This window comes from Scyliorhinus canicula, chromosome 5, assembly GCF_902713615.1.
Source record: "Scyliorhinus canicula chromosome 5, sScyCan1.1, whole genome shotgun sequence".
NCBI classification, from domain to species: domain Eukaryota; kingdom Metazoa; phylum Chordata; class Chondrichthyes; order Carcharhiniformes; family Scyliorhinidae; genus Scyliorhinus; species Scyliorhinus canicula.
In genome coordinates, this window is record NC_052150.1 from 186,159,887 (window position 1) to 186,184,471 (window position 24,585).

At 46.4% G+C, this 24,585-nt stretch overlaps 1 protein-coding gene across 8 annotated transcripts in view; it reads left to right on the forward strand.

The window, feature by feature from the left end:
• The window catches only part of jcada (junctional cadherin 5 associated a), a 415,634-nt gene that overhangs the window by 162,676 nt on the left and 228,373 nt on the right, over positions 1–24,585 (forward strand). The window contains exon 1 of one of the 8 annotated variants that reach the window (XM_038798245.1): positions 11,399–11,609. The exons of the other annotated variants lie outside the window; for them this stretch is intronic. The gene's annotated coding sequence lies outside the window, so the exon portion shown is untranslated. Of the gene's footprint in view, positions 1–11,398; positions 11,610–24,585 lie in introns of those variants that run through there. 8 annotated transcript variants of the gene reach the window in all.

Below are 24,585 nucleotides of genomic sequence, written 5' to 3' on the forward strand. Positions count from 1 at the left end.
AACATTGTTTTATTTTAAAAACCACGTGTCCATAATTGTAATACTACAGCTCGGGAACAAGCCATGTGCATCAAATACAACAATCCATTAAAGGTGGGGGTTGGTTGAACTCCATGATACATTTTTGGGGTTCTGAAAACACCTCTCCCATGACACAGGGAACCCAAAAGGGGAAAATAATGCCACAGCTCACTGAAAGAGTCAGTCCTTCACCATTTGGGTTTTTGACCTGCGGTAGATCCTGGCGTTTCAGTGGGGAATAACAGTTGAAAATCCCGGCCTCCATTTTTTAATCTATTCAGCACATTGTAATTTCAATAGATGGACTGATAGCTAGATTCAATATTTTGTGTGTGTGTACTGTCTCTATCTTACTTTAATGAATTTGGCACAAATGAGAAGATACTAAGCAAGTTTCGCTGGGGGAAAGAGGGAGGAATTTCTAACCTTCATGACCATAAATAAAACCTTCGCAGAGGCTTGAATATAATAAGGGAGTGAGTTGGAAATGTAATCTGATTTTGAATTCTCTCTATTTTAGGGATGGTGCAAAAGTACAAACCTAGTCGTTTTATCTTTTGAGAATGTTTTAAATATACAACCCTCTTTTAACTATACTTGCAGTTAAATTTCATACATTATGTAACTTCTCCTGGATCTGAAATGAGACTCTTTGTGATCACCATTCTGCTGACAGAGTAGAAATCTAAAAATGGTCCTAAAAGTATTAGCTGGGATGAATAAATGAACAATAATTTTCAATAGAATAATTCATACTTGGCAGGGAGATGTTGGCCGTAATTTAATATCAGGAATCAGATGATCCTTTAAACACTATTTCAGTCTATGATTTATTTTGAATCTAGCAAAAGAGTTAAACCAAGTATAATAACATAGTGGTAGCCCAGTCAAGGGGATCAGATTACTTTGTACACTGAAAGAATGAAGCTGAATCAACTTTATTACCACCATATGAACCCTGAGATGAGCTTTGATTTTGCTCCCACTGCTGTTTTATATATTTTTATATAAATAATGTGCCCTGTAGAGCCCATGATTCCGATTTCTGAGTTTCCACCATCTGCAATCAACTAGTGTACTCCGTGTAGTTGGTCTGTACCGAGGAATTAACAACTGTGAATTATGTTGTAGAGAGAAAGAAGCCAAAAGTCTTTGGCCCACTTCCACCTGTTGAGATGACAAAGTTGGCAAATGTAGGCTCTGTTCCTGACACTGCCAGAGTGAACAGGATCAGGGTGGGGTCACCTATTTTGTATTGTCGGAGAAGGCACTGGTTCCAATATTGACACATCTCGGGCACATCCCAGACGAGGGAGTGGGACCATGAGAACACAAGAGATAGGAGTAGGAGTAGACCATCTAGCCCACTGAGCCTGATCCACTATTCAGTACGATCATGGCTAATCTTGAGTTTTCACTGCATTTTCCTGCCTGCTCCATATATCCCTCCGGTGGGGAGGCGCTGGTGTAGTTGTATTGTCACTGGATTAGTAATCCAGATACGCAGGGTATGCTCTGGGATTCGGGATTCAAATCCCACCATGGCAGATGGTGAAATTTGAATTCAAGTAAAAATCTGGATTTGAGCATTGCTGATTGTAGTGAAAACCCATCTGGTTCTCTACTGTCCTTCAGGGAAGGAAATCTGCCATCCTTACCTGGTCTGGCCTAAATGTGACTCTAGGCCCACACAACAATGTGGTTGAGTCTTAACAGCTCCCCACTGAAATGTCCTAGCAAATCACTCAGTTCAAGGGCAATTAGGGATGGGCAGCAAATTCAGGCCCAACCAGTGACGCTTGCATCCCAAGAATGATTTTTTTTTTAAAATTCCCTGAGAGGCCAATAATCTGTCTAATTTAGCGTTAAATATATTCAATGATGGAGCATCCACACTGTCTGGGGTAGAGAATTCCAAAGATGCACAACCTTTTGAATGAAGATATTTCTCCTCATCACGGTCTTAAACAATTGACCCCCATAAGACCATGCCTCTTACTTCCGATTACCAGTTAGTGCAAACAACCTCTTTGTTTACCCTGTCAAGCCTCCCTAGAATCTTGCAGGCTCCAATGTGATCACCTCTCATTCTTCTAACCTCCAGAGAATATTAGCCCAGTTTACTCAGCCTCTCATCACTGGCCAACCCTCTCAACCCAGGGATCAATCAAGTGAACTTTCATTGCACTGTCTCCAAGGGCAAGTATATTCTTCCTTTAATATAAATTTCACTGCTGGTGTGATGCCAGGTAGGTAGGCCAAATGTCCCAATGATTAGCTGATCAAATTAAACAGCATGTTTCTTTGGTTGTCTGTAATAGGCAGAGTACAGCCAGCACTCCACCAGCCCATGCTTGCAAAACCCAAAACCAAATATCCACTGTTAGACATGATTCCGCTATTGGGCAGCACTTACTGAACAATCCTGAGCGTGATAATGGCTGTATTATCATCAGCAAGTTTATTATAATCAGTCAAACTCATAACGTGGCCTGTTTACATTTACTAGAAGCAACAGACATTCCGCCACAAGGACCCATTCTCGGCAAACAAAAAGAATATGTTCCAGCCTTGCAACATCTTTTGAATTACTCGGGAACTTGGGAAGCCTATAGATTCACATTGCTTGCATGGCAAAGCCTTGGTCAATCAGAGTCAACTTGCCAACCAATCAGCACCCTGTTCTCTTGTAACAGAAAGTGTTGTGATTGGTTGAAATTTGGCATTCTTGCATTTGTCCTGACGAGTACAAGATGAAAAATTTCGGCAACTTGTCTCTCTTTTCATAAATATGGCTGCCCAATAATTACAGCCACCAGTCTGTAATTTTAAACACAATTTTTATTTATAACATGAACTATGCAGTAAATACAACTGGTTAACTATTATCTAATTCCTAATCCTCCACTTTATCTTTCCCCCAACCTCTACATACACACAAGACAGACAAACACAGAGGGGAAAAGAGGGTTAAAATAATAAGTAAAAATGAAAATGGTCTTTGTCTTTGCGGCAGTCTTTAAGCAGTTTGTCCTTCAAAATAAGCTTTCAGATCCAGGTCTCTGTTTCCAGTCTGTAATGGTTTCACTGTACATTCATTCATTCAGGTTCTCTACCGGGAAAGAAAGCAAAAAAGAGAGAGAGAGAGATGCATTAAGCATCCATCGATCAAAAATGATAATGGCAAAAATAAAGAAAGATGAAATAAGGAAATCAGTAGGGAAGACCATTAAAACTAACTTCTTTCTGCCTGTAGGAAGTTTGGTGGAGCTGATCCTGAGGGGAAATTCAAATAACCAGCCCCACAGCCTCGGTTTTGCCGATTCCCAACTTTTCTGGGACGCAAAAATCCAGCTGTAGGCTTGCATTTATGAAACACAGAATCCCATTTGTTTTTGTGTAGTCTTATTTTTTTTTTTACATAGAATTTACAGTGCAGAAGGAGGCCATTCGGCCCATCGAGTCTGCACCGGCTCTTGGAAAGAGCAGCCTACCCCCTATCCAAGGTCAACACCTCCACCCTATCCCCATTACCCAGTAACCCCACCCAACACGAAGGGCAATTTATCATGGCCAATCCACCTAACCTGCACATCTTTGGACTGTGGGAGGAAACCGGAGCACCCGGAGGAAACCGACGCACACACGGGGAGGATGTGCAGACTCCGCACAGACAGTGACCCAAGCCGGAATCGAACCTGGGACCCTGGAGCTGTGAAGCGATTGTGCTATCCACAAGGCTACCGTGCTGCCCTTATCAACTCGTTCTGCCAGCTTCCAACATTTGTGTATGCGAAATTTCAGGTCTCTTTGTTCCCTTTAGAATTGTACCATTTTGTTTATGTTGGGCAGGATTTTCCACTCCTGCCACAGCGTGTTTGCGGTGGTGGAGGTGGCCCCCCATTGGCTGACAAAGGGACCATCAGGGCCCCATGTTGTTCACACCCCCCACAGCTGGAGAATGCCCATTTGGGGGGGGGGGGGGGGGGGTGAAGAGGGCACCGCCGGAGGGACCGGAAAATCCTATCTATGGCCTCTCTTCATTGTTGTGGCTGTAAATGAAAGTGAGAAGATTTAATGCTGTATGAACTCACACCTTAAAATCCAGTCCAAGGCAATGACCTCTGCAATCTGCCTGCAGAATCACTGCAAAGCTGCAGCAATGATGACAAACTGGGGAAATTCTGTCAAATGGTCTTGTGAATATGAGGCTCAAGAACTTCAGTCACTGGCTTCAAGTTTCAGAAATATGCTTTTAAGCCTTTGATATCTGACTCTAACAGTCAGCTGGGACCCAGGATTTATACAACCATCTTATTGCTGACAAGTACACTCACTGAATACATTCTATTATAAAACATTGAATCATTCCAGACAATTCAGTAGAACTAGTTTCAATTCTTGGAAGTTGTTTTCAACCAAGCGTCCAATTCAAACTACCTCATTCTGAGAGCATTCTGTTGTCATGGAGCCATCTTCTTAACATTGTAGGGTGATCATTACATGACATGACATCACTTAGAAAGTCTACCTCCAGTGCCGTCATTATGCCCAGGCAGATAATTCTGATGGCTTTCATTAAACTAGTAGTGCAGCTAGCAACAACAACTAGCATCTATATAGCACCTCTAATGTAATAAAACATCCAACAGCAGTATCCTCGCCCAAGCCAACATGCTTAGCGTTAATCACTCAAAATCAGCTCTGCTGAACTGGACATGTAATTTATTTGCCTGACGCCAGACTCTCAAGGCAGTTTCTCTACTCGGAACTTGGTAGCCGCAGGAACTTTCAGGAAACGCTATATAAATGTCCTGAAAAGCATTCCTGAAGAGGTCAAATATCCTCACCGACTCATTGTTAGGAATTTGGGAAATTAACGAGGTTAACTGTGAACTTAAGACGAAAACAAAACAGACAAGTAACAAGATTAGCAGACATCTAGAGACATCGAGGTGAGAATGGCCATATGAGAAATATTGGGCTGGATTCTCCTATCATGGGGATATGTCCACACTCCAGTGTCATAACGCTGACGTTTCACTCTGGACTTTCCTGAAGGGGGCTAACAGGGCCCCGGAGTACTCCTCGTAGCTCTGGCTGCCGATGCGAGGTCCTGCACTTCCGGTCGGGAGTCCACGCATGTGCACAGTGGCAGCCTGCGGCGTCCGCCCCATGCACCATGGCGGACTCACACCGCGGACCGGCCGCGAAAATATAGGCTCCCCCGAGATCACGTGCACCCGTGGATCGGTGGCCTGCGATCGCTAGCCTGGCCATCCGTGAGGCCCCCCCATCCGGTGAAGGGTCCCCCTGCACCTCTATCAGGGTGGCCCTGGACTGACTCTGCCGTCACTGGCCATTCCCGACAGGCAAAACCTGATTAGAACCATGCCGCGGGGACTCGGCCAGTTTTCGGCAGATAATTGCTGTGGGGGCCTCTGTCAATGGCCTACCCGCACCCCGTAGACCACACGCGCGCGATTCTCCGGGGACTGGAGAATCGCGGGAGTGGCGTCGCACCGGATTTCGCCGTCAACGTCCATTTTCCGCCCCCGCACCGATTGCGATTTCAGCGTGGAGGCTTGGAGAATCCCGCCCATTGTTCTCCAGAGATCAGTGGGGCTATTCAGATGATAACTTCTAAAGGCAAGAAATTTGAAAGATGTAGGCAGCCAAATCCACAGGGCGGGATATGAAAGACACTGCTAGCACCCTCATTGGGAAGGAAGCAAGTCCTCCATCCAACAATCAGGCAGGCCAGTTCCATCTATGATTCGAGCCACGGAGACCTGTTCCATCTAGTATTTCAAGGCACAGCCGATTGCTGATATTCTCCTCTAAAGATACAGTTTTGCATCTTCACTGTAACAGGGAGAGATGTTTTCTTAGACCTACAGTGGCATTATTGTGTGGTAACTGTTGAACTGGATTTAACCTATAGAATTACTAAAATTTAATGCTGCTTGGGAAAAGAGTTGTCTGTCAGTTCAAGGAACGTGGCTATATTTTGGGAACAAGAGGTAACTTCAGATAGAATGGTGTATTTAGTTACCAATGCACATAAGTGTCATGGTGTATGTTCGTCTTTTTTTGTGTTTTTCTTTTCTTTTACTTTAATAAATATTCTTTATTAATTTTTTATACACCAACTGGACTGGGTCTTCACTGGGTTGCACATTGTTCCTCACATTACTCCAAACACAAGTACACCACTAAGAACCAGTGTTTCAAGTTAGCCTTTGGGGTTTTGGGACACTCTCTCAGGTAACGTCAGCAAGGTACTTAACACTCATGGGAGACCCTGGCTTGTGAGTGATCAAAATGGAGAAGGTTCATTCGGGAAGGCACTGAACACATCAGGAACATGCTAGGGCAATGTCAAGGTGTGAGAGAATGCACAAACCTCCAAACAACTCATCTACCTGACCCTCCAAGCACCGCCTGCCCAAAGGCGGCAGCACTGAAATAACTCATATTGGACTTGCCAGCCACATCAAAACCCATTGAACCACAGTGGAAGCAAGTCATCCTTGACTCCAAAAGACTGCCTGGGAAGAGAAGAAAAGAACATTTCCAGGTGCTTCAAAGGAGCATTATGAAACAAAATTAGACAACATTTTCAGAGAAGAACAAATTGTAGTCAAATATTTGGTGATGCTATCATTTGAGAATGGTCAGTTTTGATGCCCAGCTATACTCCAAACTACTCCGAAGATTCATAATTACATTACAACCCCTCTAATCAAGGTCATCTGCACTGGAATGTGAAGATAGTTATCAAATTTGCATTATGAAAGGGAACATCATTTCAAAAACTGGTGTTGACCTGCCTTTCTTAACAATAATCTATGTGAATAAAGGAATGAATTTAGTGACTTTAACTAAATGAATTTAGTGATTACCCAACCCCCAATAATGCACAGGTTTGAAGGATTGGTTGACTTAAGGAAACAAGAGTATAAATACTTCTGGAACACAATTGATTATGCTGACAAATTAGGTATTTATAGTTCAGTATATGCAAATTGTAAACGGTATTTTGTCTTGACATTACCAGCCGCTCAGTTGTATCAAACTCCAATGCTAAAACCCTCTCAGGGCTACTAAGGATGGGTAATAAAAGTTGGCCTTGCCAGCAACACCCACATCCTGAGGATTAATAAAAAACAAAACATATTTTGCTGAAGACAAAACCTTTATTAAGCTGATTCTTGATAAAGCTACAACATTTTTGTGCCAGAGTTGTTCTGTGCAGACATTTATACTCCGTGTCGGGTGAGGAATGGACAATTTGTTTACTGTCTTTCTCTCATTCAATCTGGACATCCTGCTTCTTTTTGTGCTGAATCTACCTCATTGCCCAGGCATTTCTATAGATATTCTTACAGACAATACATCCGATCCACATCCTAGCTGCTGCTTCCTAACCTCTGGGTAGCACAATAACAAAAGACAAGGCTGAAATCGAACCACAGAAGCACAGAAAGAAGAGCTTTGGCCTATCTCGCCCATGCTGCCCCTCTACATGAGCAATTGTACTAGTCCCACTCTCCCGCCCTTTCCCCATAGCCCTGCAAAATATTTCCTTCACATGTTTATCCGATTCTCTTTTGAAAGCAATTGCCTCTGTCTCCACCACACCCTCAGGCAGTGCATTCTAGATCCTAACCATGGTGTGGAGATGCCACCGTTGGACTGGGGTGAGCACAGTAAGAAGTCTTACAACACCAGGTTCAAGTCCAATAGGTTTGTTTCGAATCACTAGCTTTCGGAGCACTGCTCCTTCCTCAGGTGAAGGAAGGAGCAGTGCTCCGAAAGCTAGTGTTTGAAACAAACCGGTTGGACTTTAACCTGGTGTTGTAAGACTTCTTACTGTTCTAGATCCTGAACCACTCTACATATAAAAGATTCTCCTCATGTCACCTTTGCTCTTTTTGCCCCGAGTCACTTTAAATCTATGTCCTCTGGTTCTCAACTCTTCCACCATTGGGAACAACCTCTCTGTCTAGGTCCCTCAGGATTTTAAAGACCTCTATCAAATCTCCTCTCTACCTTCCCTGATCTAAGGAGAACAACGGAGTTTCTCCAATTTGTCCACTTAACTGAAGTTCCTGGGCCGGGATTCTCCCCTACCCGGCGGGGCGGGGGGTCCCGGCGTACCGGAGTGGCGAGAACCACTCCGGCGTCGGGCCTTCCCAAAGGTGCAGAGTTCTCCGCACCTTTTGGGGCTAGGCCTGCGCCGGAGTGGTTGGCAGCCCGCCGACCGACGTGAACGGCCTTTGGCGCCCCGCCGACTGGCACCACGGCTGGCCGAAAGGCCGGTCGGCGTGGGTCCGCGCATGCGCTGGAGCGTTAGCGCCCGCTGACTTCACACCGGCGCATGCGCAATGGAGGGGGTCTCTTCCGCCTCCGCCATGGTGGAGGCCGTGGCGGCAGCGGAAGAAAAAGAGTGCACTCACGGCACAGGCCCACCAGCCGATCGGTGGGCCCCGATCGCAACCCAGGCCACCGTGGGGGCACCCCCCAGGGTCAGATCACCCCGCGCCCCCCTCCCCCAGGACCCAGGGGATTGCTTGCACCACCTGCTTCCGCCAGAGGTGGTTTAAACCATGTCAGCGGGAGAGGCCTGACAGCGGCAGGACTTTGGCCTATCGCGGGCCGGAGAATCGCCGCGGGGGGCCCGCTGGTCCCGCTGATCGGCACGGCGTGATTCCCGCCCCCGCCGATTCCCGGGTGGCGGAGAACTCCGGCCACGGCGGGGATGGGATTTACGCCGGCCCCGGTGATTCTCCGACCCTGCGGGTGGTCGGAGAATTCCGCCCCTGATCTCTGAGCGACGCTCGTGAATCTTTCCTGCACCTCTCTAAAGCCTTCACATCCATCCTAAAGTGCAGAGCTCGGAATTGGCCACAATGGGTGGAATTCTCCAGTGCCAGGCCCATTGCCAGCAAGAACGGAAAATTTGGTGTTCCAAAGAAAACTCAATTTGGCCACAAACAGGGACGGAAGATTTTGTCCGATGCTCCAGTTGAGGATGAATCAATGTTTTATCAAGATTCATCATGACTTCCCTGTTTATGTGCACTATTTAATAAGGCACGGGGAGTCCAAAGTAAGCACAAAGTAAACAACATTTATTTTACAGCCATTATATGCACAAGGACTGGTAGAACCTCACCAAGTACTCTCTCCTGTTGATCGGTCCCAGATTGGCTGACCTTTTATATAAGTACAGGGACGCTAACCCACCCTTAGTGGGGGAGCTCGAACTTCTCAAGGAGCACGGGGAAAATAATTATCCCCACACCGTATGCCCCATGCTGGTTATTGCACACTGTGGGCAAGATTTTCCGGCCTTTCTGTCAGCGGGATCTTCTGGTCTTGCTCAAGGCAATCCCAACCACAGCAGTTTCCCTGGCAGAGGGATGGATGAGCCAATTGTTATGGGCCAGGGTTTAGAGAACCCCAAAGTGTAGCATGGAGTTCACCTAACCCACAACTTTTAATAGATTGAGGTATGGGGAGCACACGGCCCACTCTGCAGGTGTGGTACAGCAGAAATGGAAAAGCATTTTTGAAAGCAAAACAATGTTTATTCTATGAACTCAAGTTAACCTTTTTATACAGGCCGCCATGTGACCAGGGAGCAGGATGTGATGTGGGGCCCCTTCAAAGAACCCCAAAAGTGTAAGTCTGCCTCTACTCGAAGTGTCTGGATTAATGCCAGGCAATGACCATCTTCAACAAGAGAGAATCTAACCACCTCCCCTTGACATTCAATGGCATTACCATCGCTGAGTCCCCCACTATCTACATCCCAGGAGTTACCATTGACCAGAAACTGAACTGGACCAGCCATATAAATACTGTGGCTATAAGATCAGGTCAGAGGCTGGGAACCCTGCGGTGAGTAACTCACCACCTGAGTTTCCAAAGCCTGTCCACCATCTACAAGGCACAAGTCAGGAGTGTGATGGCATATGCTCACGTGTCTCGCGTGCAGCTCCAACAGCACTCGAGAAGCTCCACACCATCCAGGACAAAGCATCCGTTTGACTTGCATACTATTTACAGACATTTACTCTCCACCATTGGCGCAAAGTGGCAGCAGTGTGTACTATCTACAAGATGCACTGCAACAACTCACCAAGGCTCCTTCGGCAGCACCTTCTAAACCCACGACCGCTAGAATGGCAAAGACAGCAGGTACATGGCAACACCACCACTTGGAAGCTCTTCTCCAAGCCACTCACCATCCTTCACTGTATCTCGTTCAAAACCCTGGAACTCACTGCCTAACAGCACTTGTGGGTGTACCTGGACCACATCAATTGTAATGGTTCATAAAGGCAGCCCAGTTTCTCAGGGGATGGGAAATAAATACTAGCGTAGACAGTGATGCCTACACATAAATGAATAAAAACATACTTGAGGCAGAGAAGCTTCTTAATCATATTTTAAATCAGCTCACTCACATTTAACAACATCGAATTACCCTTGAACTGAGTGGCTTGCTCAGCCATTTCAGTGGGGGCAGTTAAGAGTCAACCGCTTTGGTATGTGGGTCTGGAGTCACATGTAGGCCAGACTGGGTAAGGGCAGATAGTGAACCAGATAGTCAATCAACAGTGGTTTCATAGTCAACATTAGACCATTTAATTCCTGATTTTTATTGAATTCAAATTTCACCACCTGCCATGGTGGGATTTGAACCCAGGACCCCAGACAGAGCTTTACCCTGGATTGTGAGTCCAGTGACAATACCACTACACCACCGCCTCTCCATAGCTGATTAGACTATATTGTGATTCCATTATCAGTGGACTATTTTTCTGTTTTGGTGTGTTCATGGTTCATTCCATAACCTGACTGAATTGACAAGGAACATACAGCACAGAAACAGCACAGCCCAACTTGTCTGTGCTAGTAATGCCAGAATGAGTAATAGCAATTCATCACTTTTCTTTGTATTTGAGTACTTCTGAGTGTCTGTAACCTCCTGCAATGCAACTATGTAGCACTTTTAATGCAAGAATTGGGCATCATTGGAAAGTTATAAACAATCATACTGCTCCTTGTACAGCAACTTCACTGTGCCCGCACATACAGTATTTTAACTAATGGTTCATTTATTTTTGTACTGAACCAGTAGTTTTGGTCGCTTCCTGACAATACTTTGCTCGTCATGTGCACATTGTGAGGCCCTGCTGCTGGTAATGCAGTTCTAATGACATTGGCCAGAATCCATACCAATTAACCTTGAAGAGTGAGGGTCTGTTCGAACCAGTAGGAAACAATTGTTCTCTTGTATTTTATTCAGACAAAGCGTTTTCCCTGGGCCATAGTTCTATCCGCTATCGTTCTGGCCTTGCTGTTGTCCTCCTTTCCCCTCTCATGCACTGAGTTGCTGAACCGCTTTGGGTTCAACAGATGGTTCCTTTTGACCTCCTACCTCTTCATAATCTTCAAGGAGTTCTATTTTGCTCTTCAGAAGCCCTACCGTTGTCACGTTTGTCTTATTCTAAAGCCAGGAAACAAAGACTGCAGGAAGATGCTGTGCAAGCTGCGGTCACATTGAGGAAAAGGTAGGTCAGTGGGAAAGAAGTGGGAGTTAAGGTGACTGTCTCTGTCTGCCAGAACTTTGAGGTGTGATCACTTGACTCTTACCGTCTAGGATTCTTAACAATTCTAGAAGAACATAGACTGGTGATTCCTGCTGAACTTTTGTCACCCGCACAGGCTTTTAAGTGCTCATAAGAGACAGATTTCAATGTACTTTGGTGTATTTTTGAACAAGTGCTGAACTTTATGCTGTATCATATCGCTCACTCTTTGAATGTTTCCATTAGGTTTTTAGGAACTAAAGGCATCAAGGGGTATGGGGAAAGAATGGGAGTGTGGCATTGAGAGGATCAGCCACGATCATATTGAATGGCAGAGCAAGCAGCAGGGGCTGAAAGGCCTACTCCTGCTCTTACTCTGTTTCTATGCTTCAGTGAATCATGTACACACTGTGAAGTATTTATACATATATATCTTTTTAAATAATCATTTGAAGCTGCGCTGTGTTCAGCCTTCGATTAGCTGCCAGCTAGTGCACAGGTGGAGGTGACTGACATGGTAGCTCTGTTTGCAAATAGACTGCAGGGAGCGGCTGCGAGTATGTGATTCAAGTGGCTGTTTGTGGCTTAGGAGGTAGAATGTAATGAGCAAAAGTGGAACATTATTTCTTTTCAAACAAAGGGTGTATCTGAGATATTTTCTGTAGACGTGAGATACATGGAAGGGCCCATCAAATAAACCGAAGATATTTTAAAATTCAAACAATGTACAAAGTTTCAGGGAAGTCTTCCAACATGCTTTAAAATAAAGCAGGTCTTGAATTGTAGCTAGCACGCAGCAGAGAATACATTTGGCACTGGTTTGATTAAGGAATTGGGTAAGAGGTCATTTTCAAATTGTAGATGATTAGATTTTGTGTCTGTCTCTCTTTGCCAAGTTTGGGGGGTGGGGGGGGTGGTGATTCCTTTTCTTCCTGTTTCTCATCAGATATTCACCGAGCTAAACATTTGCCAGTTTAAATGACTATTTACAAGTTGAAGTAAATGAATGTGGGACCGTTCAAGAATTGTTCAATGTGTAATGAAGTAAAATGAAGGACAAGGGAACCTGTGAAGGAAACATATGCTGTCTTGGTGAGATTTTGATTTTAGAAGCTTTCACAGTGGGTTTTCAGTGTGCGTTTGAGCTGCCAATTGCTGGTAAATACGTCTCACGCAGCTGGTCGCAAACCAAAATATGCTTGGCAGATTTGCTCAAGAGGGTTGGTGTCAATACCATTAATGAGCCCCCTCGTCCACCAACACTGTCTTGGTAGCCAACACCATTAATACAGCACAAGTCTAATAGTAAGTGGTTCTATAGAATAGCTAACATAATGGTCCCAATATTAACAAAGACCTGGGGAGGTTGCTTATTGTTTAAAAATACATTTAAGGGATAGCAGCATGACATCGCCAGAAGGGAAGTATGTCATGCGATCCAGTCTTTGTTTCACTTTTGCTTTTGGGCAGGACACACCCACAGCGCAGAGCCTGTCAGTTCACTGAGCGGGACAGTGGGTTGAGAGGAATAGGTTGGCTCAGTCAGGCATGGCAAGTGACCAGAGTGTGGGCCAGATCGATAGCGAGTGAGAGAGGCTCAAACAAGAAAGCAAACAAAATTGTCATAGCAACCAGGCCAGAGACGGTTGTCATTTTAATGGGCGGAGCTTCAGTAAAGTGCACGAAAGCAGTTACAGCGACATTCATCCCAGGTACTAAGGGAGCAGGAAGGTCAAAGGGATATTGCCAAAATGTCCACAAAATTCTTAATTTGAATGGGGATACAGCTGACTTACTATCTGAATTCAGAATGTTTAAACAGCGTTACGGTTTCTTGATTCAGGTGTGCCTGAACCAGACAAGCAAGCCATGAAAATTCACCTGACAATTTGGAATAAAGGTCGACACAGGCTGAACTCCTCATGATTAACAGCGGAAGACCAAAAAATGAAATGAAAATCGCTTATTGTCACAACTTGGCTTCAAATTAAATTACTGTGAAAAGCCCCTGGTCACCACATTCCGGTGCCTGTTCGGGGAGGCTGGTACGGGAATTGAACCGTGCTGCTGGCCTGCCTTGGTCTGCTTTAAAAGCCAGCTCTTTAGCACTGTGCTAAACCAGCCCCTCAACCAAAAAGATCTGCAAAAGATATGGGAAGGAGATTTTCCGCTCCCATTTTTGGGGGGTGGGAATGGCAGAGGGGTGGAGAATTGCGTGGTAGTCCCAAAACGGTTTTTACGCTGGTCGGATTTCCCTGATTGATTGTCCCCGACCCCCACCAGTGATATAACAGGAAACTTGACTTTAAAGGTCGGGATCCCCACTTGCATCAATTTAAATATTATTATCAGACTTTCCACCTGATAGTCCCTCCACATTAAATTGTCCATTCACATTGGGGTGAGAGTACGCCAATGTGAATTACAACAGGTCCCCCACAACGTGCACTTAGTGAGCAGAACCTGGCAGAGGGTCACAGGTAGGAGGGAGTCATGCCTATGCAGTGCACTTGCACTGCCCGGGCACTGTCTCTGGCTCTGCCCCCATCACTACCCTTGACCCTGCCCTGGCACTGCCCCCTGGTGCCAGCTGGGTGTCATAATATACACCAGTATATCATGGTGCAGACACACACTGATGGACACACACAGGGACCAATCAGCATGTACAAACACCGCAGCCAATCACCAGTTAGAATACACACACTATAAAGGCAGAGGGCACCACAGTTCCCGCTCATTCTGGGAGCTGCCTCTCAGTGTAACAAGAACTCATCCAGCCCAGCACAGACTCACACCACATGCTGAGAGAATCAACTGGTTCGGACAAGGCTTAGGTCTCTAGTTTAAGTTAGCATCATTTAGACCCACAGTCATCATGTGTTAGTTAGTTAGAAGTTAGTTCATAAAATTAAGTTGAACCTTCATCAGTGTTGGAAGTGTCTGTTCATCTCTCAAGTCTACACTAACCAATACTTCACTGGGCTCTGCCCCCTGTCAGGTTAAACTGTACAGAGCAAACACTAGCACAACTCTGTTCTTCCCTGGACTCTCCTGTGCAGCTCTCTCCAGCAGATTCTTTTGCGAGATCCTGTCCAGTAGGTACACTGCCTATTTGAGTCTTTGGCCATCTCTTACTTTTAAGCAATCTTCACAGTCCTCTTGCTAGCAGTGAGAAAATGGAAGCAGCTCTGCTCCATGATTTGGCGCCAAAAGCACGTACATGGAGAGCGTTTAACGTTAAGTATACATGCAGGGTGTTGGACGTTAAGTATACATGCAGGGTGTTGGACGTTAAGTGTACATGCAGGGTGCCTGACTTACTCACAGTTGCCCTTTCCAGCCAAAAGACCGCACATTGCCTCATTTTCTCTCAGTTAAAAGGCGGCAGAGGCCACCATTCTCAATTTAAAAGCTGGCAGCGGCCATTGGATGCTTCTCTCAAGATCGGGACCAGCACGGGAACAGCGCAACCGATCGCGCTACAACACTCCTGACACCCACCCGCGAGTCACGATCCGCACTTTGAAAAACCATCCTTTGGAGATTAGGATTCACCAGTCCTATACACTTATTTAACTGTAACTAAACAGTACTATGTTATTGTGTGAATAGTTGTATGTCTTTGGAGGGGGAGGGGGAAATATCTTTAAAAATAAAAGGGGAGGTTGGAATATACCTTTAAGTGATAGCAGCATGAAGGGAATTGTGTCGCAATCTTAGTGTCACTTTTACTTTTGAACAGAGCACACACATACCTCAGCTGCTGATGTATTCAAGCATCATGTGCGGAATTCTCTGATAATGATGCTACGTCCCCACATCCACGCAAAAACGGGCGCGAATCACTCGGGACTTTCCTGGAGAATGCGCGCGGTGGTGGCCTGCGGCGGCAGCCCCGCACAACATGACGGACCCACATATCACGTTTACACAACCTCTTATGAGTGACTGGTGCGTTTAAATCATTATAGCAACATGACGCTTGGGAGCACCAGAATGCATAAATGATCCAGAAGGGGGCGATGGTAATGTATTGGTAATGTCATTGGACCAGTAGTCCATAGGCCCTGGCTAATTTTTTTCTTTATTCATTCACGGGATGTGGACGTTGCTGGCCCAGACAGCATTAATTGTCCCTCCCTGAGGGCATTTAAGAGTCAATCACAATACTGTGGGTCTGGAGTCACAAATAGGCCAGACCAGGTAAGGATGACAGATTTCCTTCACTAAAGGACATTAGTGAACCAGATGGGTTTGTGTAACAATCGACAATGGTTTCATGGTCATCATTATGCTTCAAATTCAAAATTTTGTTTATTGAATTCAAATTCCACCATCTGCCCTGTTGGAACATAGAAAGCATCCTATCTGGCTGCATCACAGCCTGGTATGGTAACTGCTCGGCCCAGGACCGCAAGAAACTTCAGAGAGTCGTGAATACCGCCCAGTCCATCTCACAAACCTGCCTCCCATCCATTGACTGTATCTACACCTCCCGCTGCCTGGGGAAAGCAGGCAGCATAATCAAAGGCCCCTCCCACCCGGCTTACTCACTCTTCCAAATTCTTCCATTGGGCAGGAGATAGAAAAGTCTGAGAACACGCACAAACAGACTCAAAAACAGCTTCTTCCCCGCTGTTACCAGACTCCTAAATGACCCTCTTGTGGACTGACCTGATTAATACTACACTCCTGTATGCTTCACCCAATGCCAGTGTCTATGTATTTACATTGTGTACCTTGTGTTGCCCTATTACCTATTTTCTTTTCATGTATTAAATGATCTGTTTGAGCTGCTCGCAGAAAAATACTTTTCACTGTACCTTGATACACGTGACAATAAACAAATCCAATTCAAACCAATGTCTCCAAGCATTATCCTGGGTCTCTGGATTACTAGTCCAGTGACAATACCCACTGTCTCTCCAAAATGCTCCTGGGACATGGATTCAAATCCCACCACAGCAGCTTGTGGAATTTCAACTCCAGTAATAAGATCTGTAATTGAAAGCTAATGTTTTTGTCATGGTAACCATCAAGCTTTTATCAATTATTGTCAAAACCCTTCTAGTTCACTGATGAAGAAAATCTGCTGTCCTCACCCGATCTGGCCTGCATGTGACTCCAGACCCACAGCAATGTTGTTGATGTTCCACTACCCTCTGAAATGTCCAAGCAAGTGATGGGCCACAAATGCCAGTGACACCCACATCTCAGAAAAGATTAAATTGGAAAAAGAAAGGTCCTGACAATTTCAATCACCGAACTGCATTAAAAAATTCTGTGCAGACTGAAACCTGACAGCCAGTTAGATTGACTGCTGTCCAGCAGATGGGAACAAAAACTTGGCAGCAAGAGATCACAATCACATGTTATATAGGTCCCAGATTGCTATTGGCAGGAGCCTTGTCTTGGGCATGAATCACCATTGTAAATATTGTGGTGACTGGGATTGTGGTCGAGTTGGGGTGGGGTTGCTCAATTTTGACAAGGTTACCTACCCCCGTCCTGAACCCTCTCTAATCCAGTGGGACGGGGTGGGGGGTTAGTTAAAGGCAATGCCAACAAAAATAAGTTCTCAAGATATTTGGACTGCTCTGGGGGGAAATGGTGAGTATTTCCTGTCTGTTTGCAGACAGACCTAAACATTTGCTCACGGCTCGAGAATGTCGAGTCAGGGCAGTTCCAAGCTCTACAAACCCGACCCGGGAGAAAGTGGCCCAGAAGTTGGGATTTTTGTTCTGCAGTGGTGGAATGTTCTGGGAGGTGGGAAGGGCAACCTTGTAATGAGGGTAGAGGCTACTGGGTACGGATGCAAGCTGGGTAGAATGCCTACCTCGGTGTTTGGGCAGTGTGTCGAAATATTTTTCAAAAAAATTATAAAATGTAAAACCTCCCTCCAACCCTAATCTCTCTCACCCCCATGCTCTATCCATGTCAACACACGCCACCCAACCAGCATCCATAGCCCTTTGCTCATAGCACCTATTCCACTCTCTGCCCCTCAGCCTACCCGCCATGACCCACATACCCTTCATGCTACCATATTCTACATTGCCCACCCCCATGGACGTTTGTAGCCCCATACCAAGTTGCCAGGAATTCACCATGGGTAGACCTCAGTATCCATGCTGAGATGAGATAATATAAAGTTTGAAGTGTCTATTATGGACTTTACTTTCAAAATACTCATTCTTAAAAAAAATATTACATTTACATTCATAGAACAGTACAGCCCTTCGGCCCTCGATGTTGTGTTGAGCATTGTCCAAAACCAAGATCAAGCTATCCCACTCCCTGTCATTCTGGTATGCTCCATGTGCCTATCTAATAACCGCTTGAAAGTTCCTAAAGTGTCCGACTCCACTATCACAGCAGGCTGTCCATTACACACCCTAACCACTCTTTGAGTAAAGAACCTACCTCGGATATCCCTCCTATATCTCCCACCCCAAACCTTATAATTATGCCCCCTTGTAACATTCTCCACCCCCCCCCCCCCCACCACCCCCCCTCCCCTCCCCCCCCAGCCGCGCGTTTCTTGGCCGCATGGAGTTTGCTGGTGGCAGGATTCTATCTTCCTGCCATTTGTCAAATGGATTTCCCATTGTAACCACCCAACGCAGGCAAAAAACATGCGGGCAGGGATGTGCTGCCTGTGGGAAAAGTGAATGGCAGCAGCCGGAGAATTTCGGCCAGTATTCTAGCACACTGCTTACATGTTTATAAGATGATGAGCAGGACAGATAGAGTGGACGTTCAGAGACTATTTCCTTGAACTGCATAATCTAACATTTCATTCAAGTGCATACTCCCTTATAAAAGCAAGCATTGGAATTTATAGTCCCACATCAAAGAGTTTATTACCACTTGGATCTGTTAATACAACTGTCAAGCACACTACTGTAATAATGGAAATTTGTGAAATCAGTCATGCAGCACTAATCTTTTCTCCCCACGTCTGCATGGGTTTCCTCCGGGTGCTCAGGTTTCCTCCCACAAAGTCCTGAAAGGCGTGCCATTAGGTAATTTTGACATTGTGAATTCTCCCTCTGTGTGCCCGAACAGGCGCCGGAATGTGGCGACTAAGGGCTTTTCACAGTAACTTCATTGCAGTGTTAATGTACTTGTGTCAATAAAGATTATTATTATCTAATAATGATAGCCCTCAGGCTTATGTAAACAAATAAAGTGAAATAGCAAGCAATTTTTTTAAACCTCCAAACATTTTTCAAAGATTTAAAGGGCAGGAGTTTTAAAAACCCTGACAACTTGCCATTATCACAGACCAGGATCACCTGAATTAGACATGAATGGAGGCAGCTGCTGATTTATATAGACAACTGCCCGTATCCATATCCAAATGGGTATAGTACATCTCCAAAAGAGTGTCCCACCTCCACGAAGGACTCTACAAAGTTCACACCTCCTCCTAGCAGGTCTAACCTGCATATGTAATGTTTCACACCCAGTGTTATCAAAATTAGATATGAATGGATGCAGCTGCTGATTTATGTGGGCAGCTGTCTCCGCTAAATGTGCATGTGCAAAATATGACCAATCCCCATTCCTGTCCCTGCAAAAATGATAGATGCCATGTTAGAGACAGGACTTCTTGATTTTGGCCTCTTGCATTATTTTCACCATGATCGCGCATCTTGCTATTGTTTCAAAAACCCGGGCTGTAATGTCATAAGACCTCATCTGGTGTATTAATTCTGATAGACAGCCCTGCATTCATTCTTAAAATGTAGTAATATTATTTCACTTTTGTAACTGCCTGATGCCATCTTGGATATAATTAACCTGCAGATCAAAGGAATGAAATAACAGGAGTTGACTGCCATAAATGCTGTACTGCGAATGAGTGATGGTCTGCTTTTCATCTCCTTTTCATTAAGGGAAAATTATTGATAAACAAGTCCTAGTTCAGGGCTTGGTCAAGGTCTAATTTGTGGTTGTAGCGTGGGCCTGTGCTGATGGTGTTGTATTTTCTCTTTCTTGTTTCCTTGAACCTTGGGCTGAATATCCAATGGAGACTGGGGTGATTAACTGAATGCAAATATATTTAATGCCTTTGATCTCAACATCCTTCCAGAGCATTGGGCACTAAGGCGAGCTCTAACGAAAGGCTTTACACACAGTGCTGAGGGAAATTAACAGACACAATACAGTCCATGTAAACTTTGAAAACTAAGACAACTGGGTAATACTGTGAGATAACATACTTCCCCTCCACCTCAGTGGATGCATTTTTGTCGAACATCTTGGGCGGGATTCTCCGGGTGGCCAACGCCGAAATTGATGTGTGCGATCGGGCAGAGAATAGCTCCCAACGCCAAAAATGCGGCAGCCACCAGTTTGATGCTGAATCGCGATGCTCCTTCCGCATAAAAACGGCATCTTTGAGATGCATGGTTCGCGTAGTTGCAACCGCGTTCGCATCTTATTAGCAAAACAACCCATGATGCTCCGCATACGATGGTCTGAGTTTCCGAAGGCGTGGTCCGTGTAAGCTCTCAATAGTCATGAACCTGGCGTGGTGGCTGCGGAGAGAGAGAGAGAGGGCGTATGGAAAGTGCCTAGCACCGCCATACTTCGCCGACAGTCGTACTGCTGGCCGGGGAGCTTCTGCCAGGTCTGGGGGGAGTAGTGGGCGGTGGCCACGAGGTGGGCTGTGGGGTCGGGGTGGACAGGGACGCAGTCCAGCACAACCGGTGCCATCTTTTTGGCCGTGATCGGTGTGTGGGGGGTGTGTGTATAGTGTACATGCGTCTGCAGCTTGTCAGTCCTGCGCGTGTCCATCACGGACTCGGTGATTCTCGCACCATGTTCCGTGTGTCCTGCGGGTGTTCCACACGGCTCCAGTGCTAGCCACTCACTGGCAGCAGAATCGGTACAGGTGAGGTGCCAATTTTTCTGATGTGGAACTCCACGGATCCTTCTTTGGCATCAGCACTTCAACTCAGGAACAGAGAATCCAGCCTCTTCAATTATCTTTTTAAACATTTCCCAGTGTTTAATTATCACTATAACCTTTAGTTGATTTACCTAATTAAACTTAGCCTGCGCTCTCCTCACACATGTAGAATTGGCTCTTAAATTCAGGATTAAAATTTAAGATTTTTGTTTGTGATTTCAAGCATAATATGGAATTCAATGGTATTATTTTATTTTAATAAATTTAGAGTACCCAATTCATTTTTCCAATGAAGGGGCAATTTAGTGTGGCCTTTGACAAGGTGCCACCAAAAGATTGCTGCATAAGATAAAGATGCATGGCATTAAAGTAGTAGCATGGATAGAGGATTGGTTAATTAATAGAAAGCAAAGAGTGGGAATTAATGGGTGTTTCTCTGGTTAGCAATCAGTAGCTTGTGGTGTCCCTCAGGGATCAGTGTTGGGCCCACAAGATTGTTAGATTATTATTACTGTGCTGTTAGGGAGGGTGTTCTAGGATTTTGATCCAACAACAGTGAAGGAGCGGCAATATATTTGCAAGTCAGGGTGGTGAGTGACTTGGACAGGAACCTCCAGGTGGTGGGGTTCCCAGGTTCTGCTGCCCTTGTCATTCTAGATAGCTGAGGTCGTGGGTTTGGAAGGTGCTGCCTCAGGAGCCTTGGTGGGTCCCAGCAATGCACTAGTTACATGGTGACACTGCTGCCATTGTATTTTAATACTTCAGGCATTTTATGATACTGAAAGGGTCGCTTTAAATGAATAAGGCTAATTTCTATAATATTCTGTATAACAGTAAACTATTTCTAATAATAAGATGTGGCTCCTCCATTTCTATCCTCTGCCTCTTGACACTGAGGGTGGGATTTTCCCAATTCCATTGAGGCAGCATTGGAGGTGGGGGAGGTAGACCAGCATGGTTATTTGGAACACAGTGGGTGGGATTCTCCGGTCGGCGATGCCGAAATTGCGTTCGGCGATCGGCCGGTAAATACCCGTTTCTGACGGAATTGGGGGTGGTGCCAGTTTCGCGATGCTCACCCCCTCCAAGCGCGCTGTAACGACGGGCTCAGGACACCCCCCCCCCCCCCCCCCCCCCCCCCCGATGCTCCGCCCCCGACCGGCCAAATTCCCGACAGCATCGGTCACGTGTGCTATCATCCGTCGGGAAATCAGCGTGGCGGATGCGGATTCAATCCAGCACCGCCACGGTCGGGGAAAGGCCATTCTGTGGGCAGGGGGGACTTTGTCAGGGGCTGGGGGCATTGTTGCAGAGCGGTCAAAGGTGGTCACTATTTTGCAGGCCGGATCCTGGTGCCATGTTGCACGGCGCGGTCGCTGCAGGCCGCCGGCATGCTCATGCACGGCCACGGAACCGGCAATTCTCCGGGCCGCAACGGCAGCTAGAGCCAGGTGCTCTACGCTGCTCGGCTGCTGGCTCCCCACCAAACGGAGGATCGGTGGCCATTTTGCGCTGAATTTTCGGTTGTAAAACACTACCTTTTCCACGCCGGTCTCAAAATCGGAGAATCCAGCCCAGTGTGTTGGGCTTGCTCCCCAAAATAACCTGGTCCATCGGTTTTTTCCCTGTGGTGGGTTCCCAATAGCAAAGGCCACCTGCCTGGCAGTGGTGGGCCGCTAATTAAGGCACTTGATAGGACAATGGTCTGACCTTCTGACAATACATTGAAATTTTAACACAGCACATGGCTTCCCCACTGTGTCCAGAGTCCAGCAATGCTTCAGAGTTGGCTTCACAATGGGTGGCCAGCAGGCAATCATAGGCTGATGCACCTGTCGGTCTCAAGGATCCCAAAGGTTGAAAGCAGTACAACTGTGGTCAGATACCCATACCAGCCTCCCCGAACAGGCGCCGGAATGTGGCGATTAGGGGCTTTTCACAGTAACTTCATTTGAAGCCTACTTGTGACAATAAGCGATTTTCATTTAATTTTTTTTCATACGGTCATGTGGAGGCGTTCCCGCTCCACACTGATGGCTTGATGGATCTGGACCTTTTTAAACATGCCATTTACACTTTTTTCTGCGCCCCTCCATTTTAATGTGCCTCCTGGGTCTCCCTCTGGCTCAGTAGCACTCATCTCTCCCAGTGGTCCTGTCATTGGCCCGAAAGTGTTTCAGTGCCTAACATCGAGAATGTAAAGAGGTGACGCTGCAACCAGTGCGACGCCGTTAGGGTGGTGATGAATGACAGCCAAGGAGGTACATTCATTGACCTTGCCTTCTACAATAAAGGAATCCTTCTCAATGGCTGTCGATTCAAAGCTGCTGACGTCTACTGTCTGCAGGACGCCCCCAGCATTGGATCCTTTGATGTGACCTTCAAGAATGTCGCTGCCTGCATCAAGTTCTTGGAAGTGTTCAAGGAGAAGAGAGACATACTACACCTGAGAATCCTGAAGGCAGAGCCCCTATTTACTCTGCCAATGCAACCCGGCCATAGAGGTGCAGGCTGCAACTCTATGTTCCAGTCGTAGATCTGCTCACCTTCCTCATCAGGTACGTCAACGAGGTTGGCAACATCTCTGATGTTGAGGACGCCTTTGGAATCTGGACCAGCAAATGGCAGGTCACGGAGTCACTCAAGACGGATGGTAAGGGAATAATCATCCACCCTCCCTCCAGCTTCACGATCAGGGAAGCAGTGGTTAGCTCATCTCCGCCGGCCAGCCCAAAGTCTGTCACACCTGTGGAAAATCGGGCCATGCGGTGGCCAACTGTAGCACTCTCATCTGCAGGGAATGCAAGCAGGAAGGGCACCAGACACAAGACTGCAAGCAGACTAAGTGCAGCAACCCGGGGCAGGCCTTCTCTACAAGACCTTCCCCAAACGCGGCCTTACTTACACACAAACCTCCAGCCGGCGAAGCCTCCCGCCAGCAGAACAGGAAAAAGGAGGACAAAGTGGAAGACATGGTGAAAGGAAAGAGGGAGCAGCAGATGACCATCCAGCATCACCGCTACCACCCCCCCCCCCCCCCCCCACCCCCACCTCTCAGTGGATCAAACCAATGGAGGAGAAATATCAGAGGGCAGGTCAGCAGGGGCTCAGCGGCTGGTGAGGAGGAGCAGGAAGAAGGGGGAAAAGTACAAAGCGTCCCCTCCCTCCAACAAGTGAGCAGCAAGATACCTGACCCATCCAACACAGACAAAGGTGGCAGCTGTACTTCGGATGAGGATGAAAATGGCCATCTACAGATGAAGTGGTTAAACTCTAGGGAGTTGGAGGAGGTGATACCCGGATTCCAGGGCATCGGAAACAACAATGTGACCAGTGCACCCCAACTCGAATCCCAAAGCAAGGAGACCTGCACATCCCAGCTTCCGGGAAGATGGATTCAGTAACGTCCCTGGAGGGGAATGGATGCAAGAGACTGTTCCAACAATGGAAGTGACACTACCTGGATGGACAAATCCCACTGGGGGGGATTGAGGACAGTTTCCTCAGCCCATTCGAAGTGACACAATTTACAGGCATTTTGGGCATGCAGGAGCTGACCAAAGGACTGGCACTGGCAAAGACAACAGGTCTGCTAAGTGACACATAATGTTAAAATGGGAATATAGATCCCTTCTATTACTGTGCGTAGTGTTGACTCCACTATGCGATGTATTGCCACCGTGTATTACCCTGCCAATGTCAAAGCCAACCTACTGCTGTTGCAGGAGTGTGCGAAACTGCACCTCAGCTCCTATAGACAGTGGTCACTTTGGTGATCCCAGGGACCTTCAGTCTGGTCAGGAGGAAATGACTTATGCCATGAGGGAGCAACTTCATCATCTCCAAAGTTAAAGAGGTGGTGCGCGGGTGCCTCCACGTTGCAGACTCCACTCTGGTTAATTAACGTGCATGCCCCGTCTCAAAACAGTGAGCTGCTGGCTGTCTTTCAGCAGCTGCCATTGCTCCTGGCCACTTCCAGGCTGAACATTCTGGGCAACGACCTCAACTGCATCATCAATGTTGCCGGACAATCCT